Source organism: Lolium perenne, chromosome 2 (assembly GCF_019359855.2).
Source record: "Lolium perenne isolate Kyuss_39 chromosome 2, Kyuss_2.0, whole genome shotgun sequence".
NCBI lineage: Eukaryota > Viridiplantae > Streptophyta > Magnoliopsida > Poales > Poaceae > Lolium > Lolium perenne.
Genome location: NC_067245.2, coordinates 81,427,388 through 81,455,048, shown reverse-complemented (window position 1 = coordinate 81,455,048; position 27,661 = coordinate 81,427,388).

Sequence of the window (27,661 nt, the reverse complement as noted above, 5' to 3'; positions counted from 1 at the left end):
CTGAGACCGCGGCCAACCTCGCCAAGGTGGAGGAAGCCAGCAAGGTAAGCACTTCGTCTTTTTGCAATTTGGTTATTATCCTGGTAGCCCTCCGAGGCGTGGGCCGGCTGCTTGGAGCCGGTCCGGGTTTCGTCTGGTTGACTGATTCTCTTTTTCCTTAGGCGGTTACGGAGCAGCGTACTAACCTGTACAACCGCGTCGTGACCCGCTACCACAAGGCCAAGCTTGAGCGGGCCGACTTGGCTCGCGAGCTGGAGGCTGTCAAGGGTAAGGTCTTTTTCCTTCCGACTTGATTTCTTTTTTCTTTGGTTCTGGCTGACGCCTTTTCTGGCTGTCTTACAGCTGAAGCCGCCAGGGTCCCGCAGCTGGAGGCGGACCTTCGGGCCGCCCGCGCTCAGTGCGCTGAGAGCGAGGAGGCGGGCTGGGCTGCTGCCGCCAAGCTCAAGGTGGCTGATGGGGAGCTGGGGCGGCTGCGCCGGCTTGAGGAGAACCACCTCAAGGAGCTTGCCCTCCTCAGGACGGCTGAGAAGGAGAAGGTGGACGACCTGAGCAAGCGGCTGCATGAGGTTGAGAAGCAGCGGCTTGCGCTTCAGGAGGAAGTGACCACCAAGTCTGCGGAGCTGTCGGCCACCGCCAAACGCTGGGTGGAGGAGATTGGCGCGCTTGATCGCGGCTTGTCAGGTAGGCCTTTTTATTTTTCTCTCTTTCCCCTTTGCCGGCTTTCGGCTGTCGGCTGCCGGCTTAGGTTGGCAGCCGGCGGCAGAAACTGATTTCTTTTGCTATCTTCATCTTCGAGCTGGGGGCAGTCGGCTCGTGCCGGCTGCCGCCAGGCTTTTTCTTTGAAATCTCCATCTTCGGGCTGGGGGCAGTCGGCTCGTGCCGACTGCCGCCAGTCTTACTTTAGAGCTTCGGAATCTCCTTCTTCGGGCTGGGGGCAGTCGGCTCTTGCCGGCTGCCGCCAGGCCTACTTTAGGACTTCGAAAATTCGCATTTTTCAGCTTTTTCCGGCTTTGACAAATTTCTGACGCATCTTTTCTTTACAGCGGCCTTCCCGGAAGCGCAGGATGCGGCGCTTGCAGCCGTTGGTGCTGCGCGCGATGCTAGGAGGTGGGCGACTGGCGAAGGCAGCGCGGAGTACTTCACCATGGAAGATTACATGGCATCCATGGCCGCCCGCGTCGAGCCCATCACCAAGCTCGGCTGGGAGCTCCGGAAGGCGGCTGAGGAGCTGATCCAGCTGCTGTGGCCAGCGGAGACGTTGCCGCAGGATCTCTCCAACCTCATCGCCTGGCTGGAGCGGGCACCGGATCGCTTCCTCGACTGGAAGGAGTCTGCCACGCGCGCTGGAGCCGACATGGCACTGTCCTTCGTGCTCTCCTGGTACAGCGAGGTGGATCTCGGGCAGCTCGAGTACCGGCGGGCCGGCGTGGAGGATGCTCTCCCGGCTGAGATCAAGACAGCCCAGCTCGCCCGCGCCTGTGCCATCGCCGACTTCGTCGACAAGGGCCTCTTCATCCCAGACCCGAACCCGCCGTCTGAGGACGAGGACGAGGAGATGGAAGACGAGGAGGCGGACGACGTGCCTGAGGATGACCCGGCAGCCGGCTTCGCTGACGCTCCTCTGGCTGGTCCTAATCCAGCCGGTGCTTAGATGTACCTGTCTCTAGATGTTGCTTTTGAAGAACAATCGTTAAATCCCCGGAATGCCGAGTGCATATGTATGAATATTATTATCCTTTTATTATGTCACACTTTAATGTGTTTGTTAATCATTAGCGTGCCGATTTGCTTTCTTTCGACTTGTTCGCTTTTTCCCATCCGTCCCACTCTTTGGCTTTGCTCTTGCCGATCGTACGTCCGACTTGCGATCCGTCGCCGGATCAAGAGCGGGCCGCTGGGTGAGGCCGACAGTATTTCAGTCGAACGAGACGAGTTCGGCAATACGGCACTTTTATGAAAAGTTATAAGTCAATTCGCTTTCACTCTTTCCCTTAGTCATCTTTCGCGTGCCGGCTCCCTAGGCCTTACTCCCGCCAGCCGGACAGCCGGGTTGCGGTCTGTAGCTGGATCGGAAGCCGGCTGTCGGAAACCAGATCACGTTACTTAGCCGGCCACGTGAGAGGGTGAAAGCCAACTGGCGAAACAAAGTAGAGTACGCGAAAAACTTGTCGGAAACGGCGCTCTTGGCGCATGCTTTTTCATAGCTTACAAAAGGAGTACAAGGGATACATACGTTCCTGCTCTCAAGTGTAAAATGGGCGGAGTAAGTTGATATTCCAGGGACGTTTAGTCTCCTCGTCAGCCTTGTCCGGCCTGTTTTCTCTAGTCTCTTGGGCATCTATGAGATAGTAGGAATCATTGCCTACTACCTTGCTCACGATGAAGGGACCCTCCCATGGGGATGATAGTTTATGCTGTCCGGCTGTCCGCTGGATCAGCCGGAGCACTAGGTCTCCTTCTCGGAATGCTAAGGGCTGGACCTTCCGGCTGTGATAGCGTCGGAGGCTGTGCTGGTAAATAGTAGATCTGGACGCGGCCAGCAGCCGGGCCTCTTCCACCAGGTCGACTCCATCTTCGCGAGCTTCTTTGGCTTCAGCTTCTGTGTAGAGCTTGATCCTTGGCGCGTCGTGCTCGATATCAGTCGGCAGGATGGCTTCGGCCCCGTATACGAGGAAGAATGGTGTGAAGCCGACTGAGCGATTCGTAGTTGTTCGTAGGCCCCACAGCACATTGGGCAGCTCTTCAATCCAGCAGCCGGCTGCTCGCTCGAGCGGCTCCACCAACCGGGGCCGGATGCCGGCTAGGACCAGGCCGTTAGCCTTCTCCACTTGTCCGTTAGACTCCGGGTGCGCCACAGAAGATAGGGCCATCCGGATCCCCATTTCCCCGCAATAGCGAGAGAAGATGCCTTGGGAGAAGTTGCTGCCGTTGTCGGTGATGATGTTGTGGGGGTAGCCGTATCTCACGATGATTTCCTTGAGGAATGTGACGGCTGTGGAGCCGTCCAGCTTCTTGATTGGCTTGGCTTCGATCCACTTGGTGAATTTATCAATCATCACCAAGAGATGTGTCATGCCGCCTCGCGCCGTTCTGAATGGGCCCACCATGTCCAAGCCCCATACGGCAAACGGCCATGTGATGGGGATGGTTTTTAAGGTGGAAGCCGGCAGGTGCCTCTTCTTTGCGAAGCGCTGGCAGCCGTTGCACTTCTTCACCAGTTCTTCTGCGTCTCTGAGCGCAGTCGGCCAGTAGAAACCGTGCCGGAAAGCTTTGGCCACTATGGCTCTGGATGAGGCGTGATGTCCGCACTCTCCTTGATGGATTTCCCGTAGGAGTTCAATCCCTTCAGCCGGCTCGACGCACCGCTGGAACACCCCACTTACGCTGCGTTTGTACAGCTGGTGGTTGATGATCGTATAGGCCTTGGCCCTTCTCTCAATCTGCCTGGCCTGGACTCTATCATCAGGCAGCACACCGTCGGTGAGGTAGGAGAGGAATTCTTGTGCCCATGAAGGTACGCATCTTATCTCAAATACGCTGACCAACAAGGCCTCCTGCGTGGGAGCTTCCGGATTCGACTGCGTGGTCGCCGGGTTCGGCTTGCTAGCCCCCGAGTTTGGCGATGAAGCCCCCGGGTTGGACTGAGAAGTCCCCGGGTTTGGCATGGAAGCCGGCGGGTTTGGCTTGTTAGCCCCCGACTTGGGCGATGAAGCCCCCGGGTTCGGCTGAGCAGCCCCCGGGTCAGCCGGCACGAATATTGAATCCGAGTCCGGTGACGGTGTGATGGACGGCTTCTTGAGAACCGCCAAGGCGACACCCGGCGGAATGGCTTGCCGGGTTGAGCCAATCTTGGACAAGGCGTCAGCCGCCTCGTTGTTTGCTCGTGGCACATGGTGGAATTCGCAGCCGTCGAAGAAGCTGGATAGCTGCTGGACGTGGAAGCGGTACGAGGCCATGTTGGCGTCCTTCGCGTCCCAATCGCCAGATGCTTGCTGTATAACCAAGTCGGAGTCGCCGAAGCAAAGTATGCGACGCACGCTGATTTCCTTGGCCTGCTTCAGCCCATGGATGAGCGCTTCATACTCCGCCACATTATTGGATGCGGCGAAGTGGATCTGCAGGACATAGTCCAGCCGGTCTCCCTTGGGAGAGGTGATGACGATGCCGGCTCCCAAGCCGTTGCGCATCTTCGAGCCGTCAAAGTGCAGCTTCCAATGTGTGGAATCCGGCACAGGCGGCAGGTATTGCATCTCGGCCCAGTCGACGAAGAAGTCCGCGAGGATCTGTGACTTGATGGCCGTGCGTGCCTCGTAGAGGATGGTGTGGGCGGCTAGCTCCAGAGCCCACTTGGCAACCCGGCCGTTGGCGTCCTTGCTGCCGATGATTTCCGCCAAGGGCGCTGTGGCAACCACCTTGATGGGGTGCTCTTGGAAGTAGTGCTTGAGCGTCTTGGCCGCCATGTACACGCCGTAGGTGACCTTCTGGTAGTGGGGGTAGTTTTGTTTCGACTGGGAGAGCACTTCGCTGAGGTAGTAGACTGGGCGCTGAACCAGCTGCTCCCTGCCGGCTTCTTTGCACTCCACCACCAGGACGACGCTAACCACCCGGTTGGTGGCTGCGATGTATAACAGCATCGGCTCCATTGAAGCCGGCGTTGCGAGGATTGGCGCGGTTGAGAGCACGCGCTTTAAGTCAAGGAAGGCTTCATCCACCTGTGGTGACCAGATAAACTTGTCCGACTTCTTCAGCAATTGGTACAAGGGCAGTGCCTTCTCCCCCAGCCGGCTGACGAAGCGGCTCAAGGAGGCCAGGCAGCCAGTGAACTTCTGGACATCCTTGAGGCACTGCGGCAGTTCCATCTTCTCCAGGGCACTGATCTTCTCCGGGTTGGCTTCGATCCCTCGCTGAGAGACGAGGTAGCCAAGGAGCTGGCCAGACGGCACGCTGAATGTGCACTTGGCCGGGTTGAGCTTCATCCGGAATCTTCTCAGATTGGTGAAGGTTTCTCTCAGGTCATCAAGGAGGGTAGTCGTCTCCTTGGTCTTTACAACGACATCATCCACATATGCGTGAACGTTTCTGCCGATTTGATCCTGCAAGCATTTTTGCATGCACCTCTGGTAGGTGGCGCCTGCATTTTTCAAGCCGAACGGCATAGTCGTGTAGCAATAAGCCCCGTACGGGGTAATGAACGAAGTCTTTATTTGATCATCCGGATTCAAAGGAATCCGGTGGTAGCCTGAATAGGCATCTAGAAAAGACAACATTTCACAGCCGGCAGTCGAGTCTATGACTTGATCTATGCGCGGCAGGGGGAAGGGGTCCTTCGGGCACGCCTTGTTCAGGCTGGTGTAGTCGATACACATGCGCCAGGAGCCGTTCTTCTTCAAAACCAGGACCAGGTTCGCCAACCAGTCCGGGTGCAGCACTTCCATGATGAAGCCGGCTGCTAGCAATCGGGCGATTTCTTCACCGATGACCTTCCTTCTTTCTTCGGCGAAGCGCCTGAGAGGCTGCTTCACCGGCTTGGCTTCAGGCCGGACGTGGAGGTGGTGCTCAGCTAACTCCCTCGGCACACCCGGCATGTCTCTTGGAGTCCATGCGAAGATGTCCCGATTCTCACGGAGGAAGCTGGTGAGCTCGCTTTCCTATTTCTTGCTCAAGCCGGCACCGATGGTGACGTACTTGTCCGGCTGCGCCGGGTCCAGCAGGATCTTCTTGGTGTTGTCGGCCGGCTGGAAGTGAGTCGTCCCAGCCGGGTTGCCTGCAGCCGGCATGTCCGTCTGCGCGGCTTTGGCGAGGGAGACGGCGTCGTGGATGAGCTGCTTCTCGGTGGCGATGACCAGCGTCTGGGCCATCTTGGAGCTCTGCGTGGCGTAGTCCATGGAGCGGCGGTAGTCGCCGGCTATGGTGATGACCCCTTTAGGGCCGGGCAGCTTCATCTTCAGGTACCCATAGTGGGGCACCGCCATGAACTTGGTCAGGGCCGGCCTGCCCAGGAGCGCGTGGTAGGGGCTGACGAGGTCCACTACCTCGAACTCGATCTTCTCGGTGCGGAAGTGATCCGGCTTCCCGAACATCACCTCCAGCGTGATCCGGCCGATCGGCTGGCAGCAATGGCCCGGCACGATGCCATGGAAGACGGTGGGTGTGGGACGCAGCTCGGCTTCTTGGATGCCTAGCTTGCGGGCGGTGTCGCGGTAGAGGATGTTGATGCTGCTGCCGCCGTCGATGAGGACGCGCGAAAAACGCACGCTGCGCCGAGTCGTGCCAATGGTGGGGTCGAGGACCATGGCGTAGCTGCCCGGCTTCGGCAGGACAGCCGGTGTGTCGCGGCGATCAAAGGTGATGGCCTGCTCTGACCAGTTTAGGTACTGGGGGACCGGCGGTATGACCGCGTTGACCTCGAGGGAACGGCTCTGCTGGCTCGTCTTGTCCTCGGGCTCGGAGGTGAAGATGATGTAGGTAGCCTCTTCGGCCAGATATCGGCCATGGTGCACTTGGTTAGCCTCGTGGTGCTCGAGGTTGGCGTTCTCTGCGCCGGCTTGGTGATACGTCTCCAACGTATCTATAATTTTTGATGTTCCATGCTTGTTTTATGACAATACCGACATGTTTTGTTCACATTTTATGTCATATTTATGCGTTTCCCGGAACTAACCTATTGACGAGATGCCGAAAGGCCAGTTGCTGTTTTCTGCTGTTTTTGGTTTCAGAAATCCTAGTAAGGAAATATTTTCGGAATCGGACGAAATCAACACCGAAAGTCTTAGAATTCCCGGAAGCTTCCGAAACACCGAAGGAGAGTCGGAGGCGGGCAGCAGGGGGCCCACACCATAAGGCGGCGCGGGTGGCCCCCGGGCCGCGCCAGCCTATGGTGTGGGGGCCCCAGCCGCCTCCTTGTGCCGCCTCTCCGCCTATATATTCGTCCCTGACCTAAAAACATCGAAACGTTCGACGAAACCCACAGAAACCTTCCAGAGCCGCCGCCATCGCGAAGCCAAGATCTGGGGGACAGGAGTCTCTGTTCCGGCACGCCGCCGGGACGGGGAAGTGCCCCCGGAAGGCTCCTCCATCGACACCGCTGCCATCTCCACCGCCATCTTCATCACCGCTGCTGCTCCCATGAGGAGGGAGTAGTTCTCCATCGAGGCTCAGGGCTGTACCGGTAGCTATGTGGTTCATCTCTCTCCTATGTACTTCAATACAATAATCTCATGAGCTGCCTTACATGATTGAGATTCATATGATGATGCTTGTAATCTAGATGTCATTATGCCAGTCAAGTGAGTTTTACTTATGTGATCTCCGGAGACTCCTTGTCCCACGTGTGTAAAGGTGACAGTGTGTGCACCGTGTGGGTCTCTTAGGCTATATTTCACAGAATACTTATTCACTGTTATGAATGTCATAGTGAAGTGCTTATTTATATCTCTTTATGATTGCAATGTGTTTTGTATCACAATTTATCTATGTGCTACTCTAGTGATGTTATTAAAGTAGTTTTATTCCTCCTGCACGGTGTAATGGTGACAGTGTGTGCATCTGTGTTAGTACTTGGCGTAGGCTATGATTATGATCTCTTGTAGATTATGAAGTTAACTATTGCTATGATGGTATTGATGTGATCTATTCCTCCTACATAGTGTGAAGGTGACAGTGTGCATACTATGTTAGTACTTGGTTTAGTCGAATTGATCTTTCATGCACTCTAAGGTTATTTAAATATGAACATTGAATTGTGGAGCTTGTTAACTCCGGCATTGAGGGTTCGTGTAATCCTACGCAATGGTGTTCATCATCCAACAAGAGTGTAGAGTATGCATTTATCTATTCTGTTATGTGATCAAAGTTGAGAGTGTCCACTAGTGAAAGTCTAATCCCTAGGCCTTGTTCCTAAATACTGCTATCGCTGCTTGTTTACTGTTTTACTGCGTTACTACTGCTGCGTTACTACTGCTTGTTTACTGTCTTGGGCAAAGCACTTTTCTGGTGCCGTTGCTACTACTTATTCATACCACCTGTATTTCACTATCTCTTCGCCGAACTAGTGCACCTATTAGGTGTGTTGGGGACACAAGAGACTTCTTGCTTTGTGGTTGCAGGGTTGCATGAGAGGGATATCTTTGACCTCTTCCTCCCTGAGTTCGATAAACCTTGGGTGATCCACTTAAGGGAAACTTGCTGCTGTTCTACAAACCTCTGCTCTTGGAGGCCCAACACTGTCTACAGGAAAAGGAGGGGGCGTAGACATCAAGCTATTTTCTGGCGCCGTTGTCGGGGAGGAAAGGTAAAAGGCACTCACACTCCGGATCTCGGCTACTAAGCTATTTTCCGGCGCCGTAAGTACTCAAAGCTATTTTCTTTAGATCCTGCAATTGCAACTTTTTGTTTCTTGTTTACACTAGTTAGGCATAATGGAAAACAACAAAAATATGAGAGATCTTTATGAACTTTATCTTGAATTAGGACATGATGTGTTTGAAGAGAAAATTTAAAAATCCATGGAACTTTATATGCATGCTAATGGGAATGTTATTGATATAAATGCTTTGAACACTATTGTTGCTAATGCTATGGAAAATTCTAAGCTTGGGAAAGCTGGTTTTGATGAGCTTGATCTTTTTAGTCCCCCAAGAATTGAGGAGGAAATTTACTTTGATGATTCTTTACCTCCTATTTATGATGATTATAATGATAGTAGTCTTTTGTTACCACCTGTTATGGAGGATGAATTTGATTATGAATACAATATGCCTCCTATATTTGATGATGAGAATAATAATGATAGCTACTTTGTTGAATTTGCTCCCACTATTACTAATAAAATTGACTATGCTTATGTGGAGAGTAATAATTTTATGAATGAGACTCATGATAAGAATGCTTTATGTGATAGTTATATTGTTGAGTTTGCTCATGATGCTACTGGATATTATTATGAGAGAGGAAAATATGGTTGTAGAAATTTTCCCGTTACTAAAACACCTCTCTTTTTGCTGAAAATCTTGAAGCTGCACTTGTTTTATCTTTCTATGCTTGTTGCATTATGCTTCTTGAACTTGTTTATTTACAAGATTCCTATGCATAGGAAGCATGTTAGACTTAAATGTGTTTTGAATTTGCCTTTTGATGCTCTCTTTTGCTTCAATATTATTTCTTGCGAGTGCATCATTAAAACTGCTGAGCCCATCTTAATGGCTATAAAGAAAGAACTTCTTGGGAGATAACCCATGTGTTATTTTGCTACAGTACTTTATTTTTATTTTGTGTCTTGGAAGTTGTTTACTACTGTAGCAACCTCTCCTTATCTTAGTTTTGTGTTTGGTTGTGCCAAGTGAAGCCTCTAATCGAAGGTTGATACTAGATTTGGATTTCTGCGCAGAAACAGATTTCTATCTGTCACGAATCTGGGCTGTTTTCTCTGTAGGTAACTCAGAAAAATATGCCAATTTACGTGCGTGTTCCTCAGATATGTACGCAACTTTCATTAGATTTGAGTTTTCTGATCTGAGCAACGGAAGTATTTATTAAAAATTCGTTTTTACGAACTATTCTGTTTTGACAGATTCTGCCTTTTATTTCGCATTGCTTCTTTCGCTGTGTTGGGTGGATTTCTTTGTTCCATTACCTTCCAGTAGCTTTGAGCAATGTCCAGAAGTGTTAAGAATGATTGTGTCACCTCTGAACATGTGAGTTTTTGATTATGTACTAACCCCTCTAATGAAGTTTATGAGAAGTTTGGTGTGAAGGAAGTTTTCAAGGGTCAAAAGAGGAGGATGATATACTATGATCAAGAAGAGTGAAAGCTCTAAGCTTGGGGATGCCCCGGTGGTTCACCCCTGCATATATCAAGAAGACTCAAGCGTCTAAGCTTGGGGATGCCCAAGGCATCCCCTTCTTCATCGACAACATTATCAGGTTCCTCCCCTGAAACTATATTTTTATTCCATCACATCTTATGTGCTTTGCTTGGAGCGTCGGTTTGTTTTTGTTTTTTGTTTTGTTTGAATAAAATGGATCCTAGCATTCACTTTGTGGGAGAGAGACACGCTCCGCTGTAGCATATGGACAAGTATGTCCTTAGGCTCTACTCATAGTATTCATGGCGAAGTTTCTTCTTCGTTAAATTGTTATATGGTTGGAATTGGAAAATGATACATGTAGTAAATTGCTAAAATGTCTTGGATAATGTGATACTTGGCAATTGTTGTGCTCATGTTTAAGCTCTTGCATCATATGCTTTGCACCCATTAATGAAGAAATACATAGAGCATGCTAAAATTTGGTTTGCATATTTGGTCTCTCTAAGGTCTAGATAATTTATAGTATTGAGTTTGAACAACAAGGAAGATGGTGTAGATTCTTATAATGTTTACAATATGTCTTTTATGTGAGTTTTGCTGCACCGGTTCATCCTTGTGTTTGTTTCAAATAGCCTTGCTAGCCTAAGCGTTGTATCGAGAGGGATTACTTCTCATGCATCCAAAATCCTTGAGCCAACCACTATGCCATTTGTGTCCACCATACCTACCTACTACATGGTATTTCTCCGCCATTCCAAAGTAAATTGCTTGAGTGCTACCTTTAAAATTCCATCATTCACCTTTGCAATATATAGCTCATGGGACAAATAGCTTAAAAACTATTGTGGTATTGAATATGTACTTATGCACTTTATCTCTTATTAAGTTGCTTGTTGTGCGATAACCATGTTCACTGGGGACGCCATCAACTACTCTTTGTTGAATTTCATGTGAGTTGCTATGCATGTTCGTCTTGTCTGAAGTAAGAGAGATCTACCACCTTATGGTTAAGCATGCATATTGTTAGAGAAGAACATTGGGCCGCTAACTAAAGCCATGATCCATGGTGGAAGTTTCAGTTTTGGACAATATCCTCAATCTCATATGAGAAAATTAATTGTTGCCACATGCTTATGCATAAAAGAGGAGTCCATTATCTGTTGTCTATGTTGTCCCGGTATGGATGTCTAAGTTGAGAATAATCAATAGCGAGAAATCCAATGCGAGCTTTCTCCTTAGACCTTTGTACAGGCGGCATAGAGGTACCCCTTTGTGACACTTGGTCAAAACATGTGCATTGCGATGATCCGGTAGTCCAAGCTAATTAGGACAAGGTGCGGGCACTATTAGTATACTATGCATGAGGCTTGCAACTTGTAAGATATAATTTACATGATACATATGCTTTATTACTACCGTTGACAAAATTGTTTCATGTTTTCAAAATAAAAGCTCTAGCACAAATATAGCAATCGATGCTTTTCCTCTATGGAGGACCATTCTTTTACTTTCATTGTTGAGTCAGTTCACCTATTTCTCTCCACCTCAAGAAGCAAACACTTGTGTGAACTGTGCATTGATTCCTACATATTTGCATATTGCACTTGTTATATTACTCTATGTTGACAATATCCATGAGATATACATGTTATGAGTTGAAAGCAACCGCTGAAACTTAATCTTCCTTTGTGTTGTTTCAACACCTTTACTTTGAATTATTGCTTTATGAGTTAACTCTTATGCAAGACTTATTGATGCTTGTCTTGAAAGTACTATTCATGAAAAGTCTTTGCTATATGATTCAATTGTTTACTCATTGCATTTACGTTGTTTCTAATCGCTGCATTCATCTCATATGCTTTACAATAGTATGATTAAGATTATGTTGGTAGCATGTCACCTCAGAAATTATCTTTTATCGTTTACCTACTCGAGGACGAGTAGGAACTAAGCTTGGGGATGCTGATACGTCTCCAACGTATCTATAATTTCTGATGTTCCATGCTTGTTTTATGACAATACCGACATGTTTTGTTCACATTTTATGTCAAATTTATGCGTTTCCCGGAACTAACCTATTGACGAGATGCCGAAAGGCCGATTCTTTGTTCTGCTGTTTTTGGTTTCAGAAATCCTAGTAAGGAAATATTTTCGGAATCGGACGAAATCAACACCGAAAGTCTTAGAATTCCCGGAAGCTTCCGGAACACCGAAGGAGAGTCGGAGGCGGGCAGCAGGGGGCCCACACCATAAGGCGGCGCGGGTGGCCCCCTGGCCGCGCCAGCCTATGGTGTGGGGGCCCCAGCCGCCTCCTTGTGCCGCCTCTCCGCCTATATATTCGTCCCTGACCTAAAAACATCGACACGTTCGACGAAACCCACAGAAACCTTCCAGAGCCGCCGCCATCGCGAAGCCAAGATCTGGGGGACAGGAGTCTCTGTTCCGGCACGCCGCCGGGACGGGGAAGTGCCCCTGGAAGGCTCCTCCATCGACACCGCTGCCATCTCCACCGCCATCTTCATCACCGCTGCTGCTCCCATGAGGAGGGAGTAGTTCTCCATCGAGGCTCGGGGCTGTACCGGTAGCTATGTGGTTCATCTCTCTCCTATGTACTTCAATACAATAATCTCATGAGCTGCCTTACATGATTGAGATTCATATGATGATGCTTGTAATCTAGATGTCATTATGCCAGTCAAGTGAGTTTTACTTATGTGATCTCCGGAGACTCCTTGTACCACGTGTGTAAAGGTGACAGTGTGTGCACCGTGTGGGTCTCTTAGGCTATATTTCACAGAATACTTATTCACTGTTATGAATGGCATAGTGAAGTGCTTATTTATATCTCTTTATGATTGCAATGTGTTTTGTATCACAATTTATCTATGTGCTACTCTAGTGATGTTATTAAAGTAGTTTTATTCCTCCTGCACGGTGTAATGGTGACAGTGTGTGCATCCGTGTTAGTACTTGGCGTAGGCTATGATTATGATCTCTTGTAGATTATGAAGTTAACTATTGCTATGATGGTATTGATGTGATCTATTCCTCCTACATAGTGTGAAGGTGACAGTGTGCATACTATGTTAGTACTTGGTTTAGTCGAATTGATCTTTCATGCACTCTAAGGTTATTTAAATATGAACATTGAATTGTGGAGCTTGTTAACTCCGGCATTGAGGGTTCGTGTAATCCTACGCAATGGTGTTCATCATCTAACAAGAGTGTAGAGTATGCATTTATCTATTCTGTTATGTGATCAAAGTTGAGAGTGTCCACTAGTGAAAGTCTAATCCCTAGGCCTTGTTCCTAAATACTGCTATCGCTGCTTGTTTACTGTTTTACTGCGTTACTACTGCTGCGTTACTACTGCTTGTTTACTGTCTTGGGCAAAGCACTTTTCTGGTGCCGTTGCTACTACTTATTCATACCACCTGTATTTCACTATCTCTTCGCCGAACTAGTGCACCTATTAGGTGTGTTGGGGACACAAGAGACTTCTTGCTTTGTGGTTGCAGGGTTGCATGAGAGGGATATCTTTGACCTCTTCCTCCCTGAGTTCGATAAACCTTGGGTGATCCACTTAAGGGAAACTTGCTGCTGTTCTACAAACCTCTGCTCTTGGAGGCCCAACACTGTCTACAGGAAAAGGAGGGGGCGTAGACATCACTTGGCCACCCGGCCCGCCGGCTGGAGGGGGCGGGGTGGAGGCGGGAGAGGTTCACCGCTTGTCAGCCGCTTCATGAAGTGGCAGTCGCGGGTGGTGTGGTTGGAGGGGTTCTTGCCGCTGTGGTACTTGCACGGCGAGTCGAGCATCTGCTCGAAGGTGTACTTCGGCTTCCATTGCCGGTCTTGCTTCTGGCGGCGGCTGCCGCCTGCCGCTTTGTCTGCCACGGCTGCCACATGGGCAGAGCCGTACCGGCGGTCCGGCTGGTCGCTGTGACGCTTGCCGCGGTAGTTGTCCCGCCGGCTGCCATGAGAGGCGCCGTCAGCCGGCTTGTGCTCAGCCGACTTGTGGTGGTCCCGCCTGGAGGGAGCCGGCGTTGGTTCAGCCGTCGCTTTGCCGGCTTCTTCAGCCAGCGCGTACTTGTCGGCAATGGCCATGAGGGAGGCCATGGACTTGGGCTCGCTGCAGCGCAGCTTGTGCCACAGCATAGTGTTGGGCCGGCAGCCGCCCATGAAGAAGCTGATGGCCTGGATCTCGTGCACGCCCTCGCAGGAGTTGCGCATCTCGCACCAGCGCGTCAGGTACGCGCGATCCATCTCGTCCGGGCCCTGCTTGCACATCTCTAGCTGCTGGGGGCGACCCGGCCGGCGGTAGGTGCCGGTGAAGTTGCTGATGAAGGCCTCCTCGAAATCAAGCCAGCCGTTGATGCTACCGGCTGGCAGGTTGTTGAGCCAGGTGCGGGCGGAGCCGACCAGCATCAGGGGGCAGTATCGCACCGCCCAGCGCTTGTTGCCTCTGCAGATGCCGAGTGCGGTGGAGTAGTCCTGCAGCCAGTCCTCCGGCTTGGCGGTGCCGTCGTACTTGGGTGTGTCGCGGGGGAGCTGGAAGCCGTCGAGCATGGGCTCGTTGGCGATGCGGGGCCCGAAGCACTTGGGACAAGCCGGCGCCTCTTCCTCCGCGATGCGGGATTCGACCAGCCGATCGAGGCGGTCTCTGGCGTCAGTGGGCTCGATAGGGGGGCCCAGCCGGGAACGTGCCGGCTGGCGAGTGCCGGCTCGCTCTGGGGCCGGCCTGTGCTGGCGCCTTGGCGCCGCCTGCTCGGAGTCATGCTCCTGGTTCCGGCTTGGTGGTGGCCGGCTGCGGTCGCTATGGCCGCTGTCCAGCCGGCTTGTCCGGCTTGAACCTGCGTGCGTGGCGCGGGAGTCCTTGCGTCGGCTTGGTGCGGGCGAGGCGGACTCGGCGGTGTCCCTGTGGGGGTCCTTGCTGTTGCCTGCAGCAGCGCGAACGGGAGGAGCTTTCGGAGCACCATACCTGGGGTCCTTGGTCTGCTCAGCTGCAGCCCGACACAGGTCAGCTACGCGCTGCGTCTGGCGGCGTAGCTCTTCTCCTTCGAGGAGGGCCAGCTCCTTCGCAGCGGCTTCGGCTGCGAGGATGTTCTTGTCGGGGGTGTTGTAGACGGGTAGCTCCATTGATGGAGCCGGCGCTTTCGTGCCGTCGCGCTCGATCTCAGCGCCTAGGCCGCCTCCTCGCCGGCGGATCATGCCGGCTCGGCTGGGGTTGTTGCCGCCTGGCGTGAAGCTCGTACTCGCGCTGGGTGATGGCCAGCTGGCGCTTGGCGGTAGCCAGCTCGTCAGCCTGCTGGAGGAGGAGCTGGCGATGCGCCTCCAGGTCCGCCTCGACGGTGGTGGCATCGCCGCCTGCGGTGAGCGGAGAGCTCAGCTTCGCCCGGACTTCGTCCAGCCGGGATGGTGGTGGGGGCGCCTTTGGGCCCGAGCCGGATGCGTTGGGGTCGACGTTGCGCTCCAAGTTGGGGCCGCGGATGCGCGTGGACTTGATGGGGGGCTCCTCGCCAGCCATCATTACTTGCACGACGGCGGGGCTGGCGGGAGCGGTGCTGGCGCCGGCTCGCGGAGGAGGGCTTGCGCAGCGCAGCACCTGCCGCGGGTAGCGCGGCGGTGCGACGGTGGCGACGTAGACGTCGTGGCCGCCGAAGGAGATGATGCGGCCGCCGGCAGGGAAGGGCCGGTCGGCGAAGCAGCCAGCGTTGTCGCTGACGCAGTCGAGGGAGCCGAATCTCCAGATCAAGCCTGAAGCGACTCGCTCGCCGGTGGTGATGGTGAGGCCCGTCCGGATGAAGACACCGGCCGAGGACGCTGAAGGCCCCACGGTGGGCGCCAAATGTCGTGGTATCGTCACGGCATATGCCATAGGGTGGCTAACGAAGGTGGTTCCTAGGAGATCTCACGGCGGTATCCGGATGCGGGTATGGGGACGAGCGACACGGCGACGTACCCAGGTTCGAGGCCCTCCGATGGAGGTAACACCTCTACTCCTGCTGTGAGTGTATAATGTGATCACACAATACAATGTTGCTCCTAGAGCTGTGTCCGGCTGCTCCTGGGAGGCTAAGGAAGACGATAGTCTCTCTCACAGGGCAGCGCTAAGGGTGGAAATGGAGTAAGAGTGATCGATCCCCTGCACGAGAGGGGGTAGTGCGGCTTATATAGGCACCGGCACTTTACATAAAAGACCCTATAGTCTACTGGCCGGCTTGGCCGGCTCCGGCTTCCGCTCCTTCCCGAGGCACTGACGTCAGGAGCCGTTGAGGCCTCATGGCCTGTCCCATCCGGCTGCCGAAGTCAGCGGTATGGAGAGGAAGTGTCCCTGTCGCCATCAAGCACTGTAGCCAGTACGGATCGACGTACGCCATGATGGCCTGTCCGGCGCGTGGCACTATTGCTCCACAGTGCCCCGCGCTTTACGGGAGATGAAGTCAGCGTGGACTTCGCGAACCCGGCTCACCTACCCGGTTCCTTCTAGTGCAAGACTCGCCAGCCTCGAGTCGGTCTGAGGTACAAACTCCCAGTCGGATATGGCTTGTAGAAGCCGGCCCAGCTACAGCATTGGCGGCCGTAGCCAGGCCGACTAGGACCTAGAGCCAGCCGACTTCCGGACCAGCCGGCCACGGCTCCAGCCGGCCTTGCCGCGAGCTGGCCGGTGGTCAGCCAGCTGCTCCGCGTCCATTGCCCTACCCGGGGTCTTCCCCCCGACACTCGAGCAGCTAGTATTAAGAGTTCGGGCTGCTCGGCTAATACTACTACTAGATGCTTCTAGGCTTAATCTCCTCCGGAAACCTCCCCGGTTCCGTAGACTACAAGGTAGTCTACGCCTTCAACACCTCCAGAGAGGTCTGGTTCTTCATAGCCGATGATCTCGGCTCCTTCAGAGTTGTCGTAGTCCTCCTCCAGACGATTCAGACAATCTAAGCAAGGGATTTAAGAGTGGGATGAGTACGAGCGTACTCAACAAGTTCATTATAGATAAGAGGTGTTTAATGCACTAGCTACGATATTAGACCAGAAAGTCTAATACCAATGCAGGTTTTGATAAACATTTCTTCAAGAGATTGCTTTTATTTCAAAGAGCTATGTCCGTCAGCCTTCACCGGTTTGCTAGAACTTCATGGAGCTCCTTTCCGGCCGCGTTCGTAGTTCCATATCCCGGAACAGGGAGTGACAGGTCACGGTTCTTTACACTCTGCAGAGGTGTGTTGCTTTACCCATAAGAGATCTTAACCTTGGTGCCAACCGGGCAGCTTTCCCGTCCACACTTCCTATGGTGTGAGGCCCGGTATAAGGTCTAGCCAATCATGTTCCTCCGCTACCTCGAACACCCACCCTTTGTTGCATGCCCCGACCCTGGGTCCTCGCCGGTCCCATTATTCCCATAGATTTCAGGGTGGACCCCGACCACGACGATAGTCTGGGATCGAACCAAACTCCTTCGCCGGTAGCTGCAACCCATCCTAGACCGCAATACCATGGGGACTTAGGACTCCCCAGCCTCACCATCTTGCTCCTTTGGGCGACAAGTGTACTACGGACAATGCCGTGGGGACTTAGGACTCCCCAGCCTCACCAGCTTGCCCCCTTGGATTACAAGTGTACTACGGTAAAGCGCGTCCGTTGATGAACGAGAGGTGGAAACACTTTTGACTACTCCGTCCCACTCCAGATCTTATGGTTAACACGGTTATTATGGCACAAGAATCACTGGACGACATTTGTTGTTTAGTCCTAGATGGATATAACCCTTGCAATGGAACCTCCACCATATCAACACAATCCATGGTTCCATTGCCAACCACATAGTCACATTCATAGTTATGAAAATAGTGGTTTTTGTTTTTATGCAATAGTGATAACTATAGTAATTTGCAAGTAATTTGATAGAAATACTCAAATGACATGAGCAAGTGATGAACTTGCCTGAACACTGCAAAGTTTTGCAGTTGGATGGTGTGGACTGACCCTTGTCCTCTGTCTCTGAAAAATAGCATCATTGTCCGATAAGGGCAATGGTTAAAGAAGCAATTATGCATGATTCCAGTTTTAGGGTTTGTTCCCCCCTTCCGATGTCGTTATTATTTTATGTGAGAGGTTAATACTAAGAATAATTTGGGGATACTTTATTTGAAGTAAAAATACAACCTTGAAATGTTGTCAAGGTGTTTTTTTTTAAATCCAAATGCATTAATGGACTTATTTTCATTATTGAAAATAATATGTGTGATTTAAATGATTATTTAAATCATCAAATTAAGACTTATTCTTAGTTGTCTTCAAAAATTCTCTTTGATATTTTATTTAGATAGAGAATTTTATGCTGATCAATTTTCATATTTTTAATTAATTTTTTAGAGCTTTTAAACATCTCTTATGTAATTTCAAAGTTTCTGTTTTTAATTCATTTTGTGAAATGACTATAATGCCCTTAGGCCCCACCTGTCAGGGTGGCCCAACGGGTTAGGTCGCACCCGAGCCACTCTGTTGGCTCGGTCGGCCCACTCGCTCTCTCCTCTCTCCTCGCACCGAAACCCTAATCCCCTCGCGTCTCTCTGGCGATTCCGTGGTCGCCGCCGCCTTCGCCGAGATTCTCCGGCCATCTCCGGCCAACTCCGGCGACGGGATGCGGCGGATCTGAACCGCCTCACGACGGTGCTTCAGATCCACCGGCTCGATCTGGACCTAGTCCCCTCCTTCGTCTGCTCCCATCGTGTTCGCCCGCACGGTGAGGGGTTGCTCACCGGCGCTTCTGGTGCCGTGACGCCGCCGTGGGTGCTGCCGTGGGGCACTCGCGCTCGGCGACGCTAGGCCAGGCTGCGGCTTGGCGCTGCCGTGGGTGGCCCGTGCCGCCGTGCCGCCATGGCACGCCGTGTGCTTCGCTCCAGGTATGCGCCTCCATCTTTCCCCTTCTTCTCCTTCTCTGTGCTCTGCTATATTTTGCGTATGCTGCTGCTGTGCCTATGCCGCTATGCTGTGTGCTGCTGCTGTGCTCTTCTGTGTTTCTTAGCTACTTCTGTTCATGGTGATCTCCTGCTGTGGCCCTCCTGTACTTGCTCATGAGCATCCAATGATGCCCATGGTCTACTGGCTTGCTAGTGGCCCTACTGGCCTTGGCCAGTGTTGCCTAGGCCGTGCTAGTGCTTGCTGTTCTTACTGAATTCCTGTTCTGTGCCTCATTCTAGTTGCTACACTTGCCATAGTTCAAATGTATTCATGTGTGATACCCTGGCTAGTTTACAGTGTGCCATTTCTTGCAATTATGCAAGTGTGATGGCGTGTATTTCACACGTTCGTTGGGCAACCCCAAGAGGAAGGTATGATGCGCACAGCAGCAAGTTTTCCCTCAGAAAGAAACCAAGGTTTATCGAACCAGGAGGAGCCAAGAAGCACGTTGAAGGTTGATGGCGGCGAGATGTAGTGCGGCGCAACACCAGGGATTCCGGCGCCAACGTGGAACCTGCACAACACAACCAAAGTACTTTGCCCCAACGAAACAGTGAGGTTGTCAATCTCACCGGCTTGCTGTAACAAAGGATTAACCGTATTGTGTGGAAGATGATTGTTTGCAGAAAACAGTAAAACAGTATTGCAGTAGATTGTATTTCAGTAAGAGAATTGGACCGGGGTCCACAGTTCACTAGAGGTGTCTCTCCCATAAGACGAACAGCATGTTGGGTGAACAAATTACAGTTGGGCAATTGACAAATAAAGAGAGCATGACCATGCACATACATATCATGATGAGTATAGTGAGATTTAATTGGGCATTACGACAAAGTACATAGACCGCCATCCAACTGCATCTATGCCTAAAAAGTCCACCTTCAGGTTATCATCCGAACCCCCTCCAGTATTAAGTTGCAAGCAACAGACAATTGCATTAAGTATGGTGCGTAATGTAATCAACAACTACATCCTTAGACATAGCATCAATGTTTTATCCCTAGTGGCAACAGCACAACACAACCTTAGAACTTTCATCCTTTGTCCCGGTGTCAATGCGAGGCATGAACCCACTATCGAGCATAAGTACTCCCTCTTGGAGTTACAAGCATCTACTTGGCCAGAGCATCTACTAGTAACGGAGAGCATGCAAGATCATAAACAACACATAAGCATAACTTTGATAATCAACATAACAAGTATTCTCTATTCATCGGATCCCAACAAACGCAACATATAGGATTACAGATAGATGATCTTGATCATGTTAGGCAGCTCACAAGATCCGACAATGATAGCACAATGGGGAGAAGACAACCATCTAGCTACTGCTATGGACCCATAGTCCAGGGGTAGACTACTCACACATCACACCGGAGGCGACCATGGCGGCGTAGAGTCCTCCGGGAGATGATTCCCCTCTCCGGCAGGGTGCCGGAGGCGATCTCCTGGATCCCCCGAGATGGGATCGGCGGCGGCGGCGTCTCGGAAGGTTTTCCGTATCGTGGTTCTCGATGCGGGGTTTTCGTCACGGAGGCTATTTGTAGGCGGAAGGGCAGAGTCGGGGGCCGGACGAGGGGCCACACCATAGGGCGGCCCGGGCCCCCGCTGGGCCGCGCCGCCACGTGGTGTCGCCACCTCGTGGCCCCACTTCGTGTGTTCTTCGGTCTTCTGGAAGCTCCGTGGAAAAATAGGCCCCTGGGCTTTGATTTCGTCCAATTCCGAGAATATTTCCTTACTAGGATTTCTGAAACCAAAAACAGCAGAAAACAGCAACTGGCACTTCGGCATCTTGTTAATAGGTTAGTTCCAGAAAATGCACGAATATGACATAAAGTGTGCATAAAACATGTAGATAACATCAATAATGTGGCATGGAACATAAGAAATTATCGATACATCGGAGACGTATCAGCATCCCCAAGCTTAGTTTCGCTCGTCCCGAGCAGGTAAAACGATAACACGAGATAATTTACGGAGTGACATGCCATCATAATCTTGATCATACTATTTGTAAAGCTTATGTAGTGAATGCAGCGATCAAAACAATGTGTATGACATGAGTAAACAAGTGAATCATATAGCAAAGACTTTTCATGAATAGCACTTCAAGACAAGCATCAATAAGTCTTGCATAAGAGTTAACTCATAAAGCAATAATTCAAAGTAAAGGCATTGAAGCAACACAAAAGAAGATTAAGTTTCAGCGGTTGCTTTCAACTTGTAACATGTATATCTCATGGATATTGTCAACATAGAGTAATATAATAAGTGCAATAAGCAAGTATGTAGGAATCAATGCATAGTTCACACAAGTGTTTGCTTCTTGAGGTGGAGAGAAATAGGTGAACTGACTCAACATTGAAAGTAAAAGAATGGTCCTCATAGAGGAAAAGCATCGATTGCTATATTTGTGCTAGAGCTTTGATTTTGAAAACATGAAACAATTTTGTCAACGGTAGTAATAAAGCATATGCATCATGTAAATTATATCTTATAAGTTGCAAGCCTCATGCATAGTGTACTAATAGTGCCCGCACCTTGTCCTAATTAGCTTGGACTACCTGGATTATCACCGCAATACATATGCTTTAACCAAGTATCACAAAGGGGTACCTCTATGCCGCTTTGTACAAAGGTCTAAGGAGAAAGCTCGCATTTGGATTTATCGCTTTTGATTATTCTCAAATTAGACATCCATACGGGACAACATAGACAACAGATAATGGACTCCTCTTTTAATGCTTAAAGCATTCAACAACAATTAATTCTTTTCTCATTAGAGATTTGAGGATGTTTGTCCAAAACTGAAACTTCCACCATGGAACATGGCTTCGGTTAGCGGCCCAATGTTCTTCTCTCACAATATGCATGCTCAAACCATTCAACTCAGAGTAGATCGCCCTTACTTCAGACAAGACGAACATGCATAGCAACTCACATGAAATTCAACAATGAGTTGATGGCGTTCCCCGATAAACATGGTTATCGCACAACAAGCAACTTAATAAGAGATAAAGTGCATAATTACATATTCAATACCACAATAGTTTTTAAGCTATTTGTCCCATGAGCTATATATTGCATAGGTGAATGATGGAATTTTAAAGGTAGCACTCAAGCAATTTACTTTGGAATGGCTGGAAAATACCATGTAGTATAGGTAGGTATGGTGGACACAAATGGCATAGTGGTTGGCTCAAGTATTTTGGATGCATGAGAAGTATTCCCTCTCGATACAAGGTTTAGGCTAGCAAGGCTTATTTGAAACAAACACAAGGATGAACCGGTGCAGCAAAACTCACATAAAAGACATATTGAAAACATTATAAGACTCTACACCGTCTTCCTTGTTGTTCAAACTCAATACTAGAAATTATCTAGACCTTAGAGAAACCAAATATGCAAACCAAATTTTAGCATGCTCTATGTATTTCTTCATTAATGGGTGCAAAGCATATGATGCAAGAGCTTAAACATGAGCACAACAATTGCCAAGTATCACATTACCCAAAACATTTATAGCAATTACTACATGTATCATTTTCCAATTCCAACCATATAACAATTTAACGAAGGAGAAACTTCGCCATGAATACTATGAGTAGAAACCAAGGACATACTTGTCCATATGCTACAGCGGAGCGTGTCTCTCTCCCATAAAGTGAATGCTAGGATCCATTTTATTCAAACAAAACAAAAACAAAAACAAACCGACGCTCCAAGAAAAAGCACATAAGATGTGATGGAATAAAAATATAGTTTCAGGGGAGGAACCTGATAATGTTGTCGATGAAGAAGGGGATGCCTTGGGCATCCCCAAGCTTAGACGCTTGAGTCTTCTTGATATATGCAGGGGTGAACCACGGGTGCATCCCCAAGCTTAGAGCTTTCACTCTCCTTGATCATGTTGCATCATACTCCTCTCTTGATCCTTGAAAACTTCCTCCACACCAAACTCGAAACAACTCATTAGAGGGTTAGTGCACAATATAAATTGACATATTCAGAGGTGACACAATCATTCTTAACACTTCTGGACATTGCATAATGCTACTGGACATTAGTGGATCAAAGAAATTCATCCAACATAGCGAAAGAGGCAATGCGAAATAAAAGGCAGAATCTGTCAAAACAGAACAGTTCGTATTGACGAATTTTAAAATGGCACCAGACTTGCTCAAATGAAAATGCTCAAATTGAATGAAAGTTGCATACATATCTGAGGATCATGCACGTAAATTGGCTTAATTTTCTGAGTTACCTACAGGGAGGTGGACCCAGATTCGTGACAGCAAAGAAATCTGGAACTGTGCAGTAATCCAAATCTAGTACTTACTTTTCTATCAACGGCTTAACTTGGCACAACAAAACACAAAACTAAGATAAGGAGAGGTTGCTACAGTAGTAAACAACTTCCAAGACACAAAATAAAAACAAAGTACTGTAGGTAAAAACATGGGTTGTCTCCCATAAGCGCTTTTCTTTAACGCCTTTCAGCTAGGCGCAGAAAGTGTGCATCAAGTATTATCAAGAGATGGTGCATCAACCTTACCTTGGGCTTTACCCTTACCTTTCTTGTTGTTTTTCTTTCCCTTTGGTTTAGGAAATATATGAGTTTCTCCCGGTATAGAGGTGAATTTCAGAGTGCCTTCTCCGACATCAATGACTGCTCCCAATAGTTTCAGCAGGGATCTTCCGAGTGTGAGTTTTCCTGTTTCAACAACAAGATAATCAATGGATATTGTTCTTCCACGAATAGTTGTATGCACACCTGCAGCTATTCCTTTAGGAGTTATGGTAGAGTTATCAATGAGAGTTATTTCTTCTCCTCCTTCCTCAACTCCCCAAAGTTTCAAAGATTTATAAATACTTTCAGGCATAAGGCAAAATTCATACATAATATCACAGTAGGCATGGAGGGTTCGATCACCGATAACAATTTTAACAGCAGGATCCCACAATGAGAGTTTAGAGTTCACTAAAACTTGTTCAAGACGATTACGAACGTGGCAATAGTTATCATTCAAGCGAGATGTACTTATCTCTAGATTATTTAATCTACTATATATGCTAGTGAGGACTGAATCAAAGTTATTAGCTGAATCATGTGATGCAACCAACTTCTTTATGGCATTAAAAGCTTGATCCCCATTGCAATGAAGGAAATCTCCTCCCACCAAAGTATCCAAAGCATATCTATAGCGAACCATAAGACCAAAATAAAAATTACTAAGGAGCAAACTTAGAGTCATTTGAGGTTCAGTTTTACGATAAGAAGAAAAAATTCTAGACCAAGCATCCTTAAAACTCTCCTCATCCCCTTGTTTAAAAGTGAAGACTAATTCTTCAGGTGAAGAAGTAACAGGTTCAGAGCTAGACATGGTAACAAAAGTAACTAATTTTTTTTGTATTTTTAATATAGAGTGCAAGACAATAAAGCAAACTAGATAATTAAATGCAAGTAAACTAATTTTTTTGTATTTTCGATATAGCAAACAAGATAGCAAGTAAAGTAAAACTAGCAACTAATTTTTTTGTATTTTGATTTAGTGCAGCAAACAAAGTAGTAAATAAAACTAAGCAAGACAAAAACAAAGTAAAGAGATTGAGAAGTGGAGACTCCCCTTGCAGCGTGTCTTGATCTCCCCGGCAACGGCGCCGGAAAAGAGCTTGATGGCGTGTATTTCACACGTTCGTTGGGCAACCCCAAGAGGAAGGTATGATGCGCACAGCAGCAAGTTTTCCCTCGTAAAGAAACCAAGGTTTATCGAACCAGGAGGAGCCAAGAAGCACGTTGAAGGTTGATGGCGGCGAGATGTAGTGCGGCGCAACACCAGGGATTCCGGCGCCAACGTGGAACCTGCACAACACAACCAAAGTACTTTGCCCCAACGAAACAGTGAGGTTGTCAATCTCACCGGCTTGCTGTAACAAAGGATTAACCGTATTGTGTGGAAGATGATTGTTTGCGAAAACAAGAAACAAACGATTGCAAGAGATTGTATTTCAGTAAGAGAATTGGACCGGGGTCCACAGTTCACTAGAGGTGTCTCTCCCATAAGACGAACAGCATGTTGGGTGAACAAATTACAGTTGGGCAATTGACAAATAAAGAGAGCATGACCATGCACATACATATCATGATGAGTATAGTGAGATTTAATTGGGCATTACGACAAAGTACATAGACCGCCATCCAACTGCATCTATGCCTAAAAAGTCCACCTTCAGGTTATCATCCGAACCCCCTCCAGTATTAAGTTGCAAGCAACAGACAATTGCATTAAGTATGGTGCGTAATGTAATCAACAACTACATCCTTAGACATAGCATCAATGTTTTATCCCTAGTGGCAACAGCACAACACAACCTTAGAACTTTCATCCTTGTCCCGGTGTCAATGCAGGCATGAACCCACTATCGAGCATAAGTACTCCCTCTTGGAGTTACAAGCATCTACTTGGCCAGAGCATCTACTAGTAACGGAGAGCATGCAAGATCATAAACAACACATAAGCATAACTTTGATAATCAACATAACAAGTATTCTCTATTCATCGGATCCCAACAAACGCAACATATAGGATTACAGATAGATGATCTTGATCATGTTAGGCAGCTCACAAGATCCGACAATGATAGCACAATGGGGAGAAGACAACCATCTAGCTACTGCTATGGACCCATAGTCCAGGGGTAGACTACTCACACATCACACCGGAGGCGACCATGGCGGCGTAGAGTCCTCCGGGAGATGATTCCCCTCTCCGGCAGGGTGCCGGAGGCGATCTCCTGGATCCCCGAGATGGGATCGGCGGCGGCGGCGTCTCCGGAAGGTTTTCCGTATCGTGGTTCTCGATGCCGGGGTTTCGTCACGGAGGCTTTTTGTAGGCGGAAGGGCAGAGTGGGGGGCCAGCCGTGGGGCCCACCCCAGCGGGCGGCGCGGGCCCCCCGGGGCCGCCCCGCCACGTGGTGTCGCCACCTCGTGGCCCCACTTCGTGTGTTCTTCGGTCTTCTGGAAGCTCCGTGGAAAAATAGGCCCCTGGGCTTTGATTTCGTCCAATTCCGAGAATATTTCCTTACTAGGATTTCTGAAACCAAAAACAGCAGAAAACAGAATCGGCACTTCGGCATCTTGTTAATAGGTTAGTTCCAGAAAATGCACGAATATGACATAAAGTGTGCATAAAACATGTAGATAACATCAATAATGTGGCATGGAACATAAGAAATTATCGATACGTCGGAGACGTATCAAAGTGCCAGAGCCATGGTGGCTTATTCTGGTGCTCAGATGTATGATTGTGCTCAATTGAGCATCACTGTGGCTTAATAGTGTGATTAAACAAGGATTAGATATGTGCCTTTCTTGTGCATCTTGATCCAGTGGCTCATCATGCCTTTGATGTGCTCTGGATGCAGTCATGGATTAATATTTACTTATCTGTGAAGCATCTGTTGATTATCTGTGACTTTGTATTCATATAATTCCAGTGTGGTGCCTGTGAGTAATTCTAGCATGCCTTGGCATGCTCTAACAGGCTCTGGTGATCAATTGATCACCACTTGCTTGTTGCTTGCATGCTTGTTTATTGCCTGTGTCTAACTGCAATGATCCATTGGATCATCTGCAAGACTTGGTGCATGGTTTACCTCTCTGTTTCATTTATCTATATAGTTTTGATTCATTAAATAGATAAATGATGTGAACTGCCTTGCAGTGATGATCATATGAGTTGATTTAGTAGAGCTAGAGGGATGCCAATAAGATATTGGGAACCCTAGCTTCATTTGAACCCCTTCTGGGTAATGATATATGTGCTTAGCTTATCTGTGGGATTTGATAAAGTGGTTGAGGTGGCCCTGACAGTAAATCTTTGCTGTTAGGGTAGCTCCCACCTATATTGGCTTTCTGTGGTGAATAGATGCTCACTGGCTAATCCCTTGATGGATTCCCAGTGGACTTTGGTGTTGACAAACATGGATAGACACAGAGTGCCTATCAGTCTGATGGCATCAGTAGCTATAGGTGCTAAGTATGTGGCTAGGCTAGCTGTGTCTTCATCTCTTGCTGGATTTCTTCAGTTATGCATTAATTTTCATAGCTGTTGTTCCCATAAGATGATTTCCTAATGTCCTTTACTACCTTTGCTTGCACCATATGGCTTAGTAGCCAGATGATGACACAAATAGGGTATCACACCCTTTTGCTTGTGTATGATTGGTGCATATGCTTGTTTATGAGCAAGACAGATGCTTGCTCATGATGCCTTGTGTATACCTCACTCCAGCTCCTAGAAATGGGGTTGGTGTAGAGGATTGCTTCAGTGATGAACTGGTGCTTGTCCTGCTCCTCCTTGTGAGCTTGTGATCTTGGTTTGATTCTGTGCTGATTTTGGACAGGTTGAACAGCTCTGGCTGTTCTTCCTGTTCTTGCTGTTCTTGGTGTTCTTGGTGGCTTACCCTGCTGGTTGGTCGATGACTGAACTAGGGTTTACTGTGGCAAGGTTTTATATGGTTGGCTATTGTTTCTCTGGTCGACAGCTCCACCTTTCCCTTTGGTGACTCACTGTGTGTGTGTGCTGCATGCACACAGCCATGTGAGCAGGCTGTGTGTGTGTGTATCCTGGTGTTGTGTATTTGGACTTGGTCCTTAGCTGTGAGATGATCAGCTCGGCAGAGCTGATCCATATCTGCTCAATTTCAATTTTCTTTTAACCTGCCAAGTGGCAATGCCACTTGGCATAATCCTTTGCTTTGTTGTGTTTGTGTGCAGGGTATAAGTGAGCTGATCAAGATGATCCAGAAGATGATCAAGTCCAAGATCAAATGAAGACTACTTTGTAGTATTTAGGATAGATTCATTCCTTTGTAGTCTTTCTTTTTATTTTCTTTTC